The sequence below is a fragment of the Cyclopterus lumpus genome, chromosome 6, assembly GCF_009769545.1.
Source record: "Cyclopterus lumpus isolate fCycLum1 chromosome 6, fCycLum1.pri, whole genome shotgun sequence".
Taxonomy (NCBI): domain Eukaryota; kingdom Metazoa; phylum Chordata; class Actinopteri; order Perciformes; family Cyclopteridae; genus Cyclopterus; species Cyclopterus lumpus.
Genome location: NC_046971.1, coordinates 24063142 through 24064866, shown reverse-complemented (window position 1 = coordinate 24064866; position 1725 = coordinate 24063142).

Below are 1725 nucleotides of genomic sequence, written 5' to 3'. Positions count from 1 at the left end.
AACTAACATTCATACCCATTCACACACCGCAGAAACAGCTTGCGGAAGCAATTTGGGGTTAAGTGTCTTGTCCAAGGACACATTGACATGGGCTAGTGGAGCCAGGGATCAAACCACCGAGCCTCTGATTGAAGGACGACCCTGCTCACCACTGAACACAGTTGCTTCTTAAAACTGTTGTGCTATTTATTCACCATACCATCAGATCATGTTGAATAGATCTATTTTATGATTTTGTGACAATACAATGGCTAAAGTTTGGTGAGATTTTGTCAAAAAATTGCATAGTTTGGTTCAAAATATAATTTTGCTCCTGCATGACATGGCGACTACCACTAGAGGGCTTTGTCGTTTTGTTGCACTTGCTGAAGCGACTGATTCGTTCTGTCATTCTTCTTGGGGGGACCGTCTCCATGCTCCTTAATTTTACATCGCATTTGCATATGCCACGGGTCGGCCCTGCAGTTCATTTAATTCAGAGCAGCAGCGTTAAAAGCATTACTATAATTGGCAGTTGTGAGTGTGTTCATATTTTAGCCAGTTCATGTCAGCCACACATTTCAGATGTGGTCCCCTTATTGTCGCCTGTCTCTCGGCAGTGAATGAGAATGAAGCAGTGGAGGCTAATGTATGATCAGATCCTGCTGACCTGGACATTAAACTCTGTCCTGTGTTCTCTATTAGCGTTATTAATCTTTTTAAATTCACGTCTGTAACAGGGCGATATCTCTCCATCCCCTCCTCCATCCCTCCCTCCTCTCTTCCTCCATCATTCCCTCCCTCTGTCCATCCATCTTGGCTTTGTACCAGTCCTCGCATCAGGGTCTGTAATGCAGTGATATCTTGCTATCCCTTATTCCTGCTTCAAAGCACATACTGTACAGTATGTTGGTAAAATGGAACTGAACAATATAAAAATAGGTTGAAAAAAGACAAGAGCTACAGCGTATGAATAAAAAAAGTCTTCTTTGTTGTGGTTTTCTTGTTTTAATGTGTTCCTTTGTTTGTTAATTCTATGTGTCTGGGTCCTTATTGGGCATTCAATATAACAAGAAAAGAAAGGGAAGCTATGGATGACGTTAAAGTGATAGTCAATGAAAATGGATATTGTAATAATCAGCCTATAATGCAATAAACTTAACAGCAAAAGGTAAAATAAAAAATAAAAAGACGACACACATTTCACTTAAAAGAGACAAGACTTAAAGCAAACCTCAAATGGAATTAACCAATGAATGTGCAGTGTTGTTCAGTAACAGGACAAGTAACACTGGGTTTTACTTCATCATTTCTTTTTAGCTAATTATTACAGCGTATGTTAAGTTATCACATTTCCTCCTGAATATCCCAACAAACACTAACGGCAGGTGATTGCATTATCAATCACAAGTCTGCATGTCAAAGTGTCCTTGGGCACTTTTTTAGAGCACACTTCTTTATGAAAGGTAATTGAAATGCACTTCAAAGCTGTCACGAGAATAGAAAATGAAATGAAATCTAAAGTAGAGTAAAAGTAACGTTGCCATGGTGTAAATGCAAAGCAGCGGCGTTTAGTGTGTATGCAATGCAACCCTTGATTACGGCCGCAGCATCTGATGAATATGATAAAGAGCAAGGTAGTCCACATTTGGCGTGAGGAAGAGGAGGCGGATGGGTCAACTGAAAGCAAAGTTATCATTCTGTTACGTCAGTGGTCCGTCTATCCTTTTAGTCACGTGAGTCGCT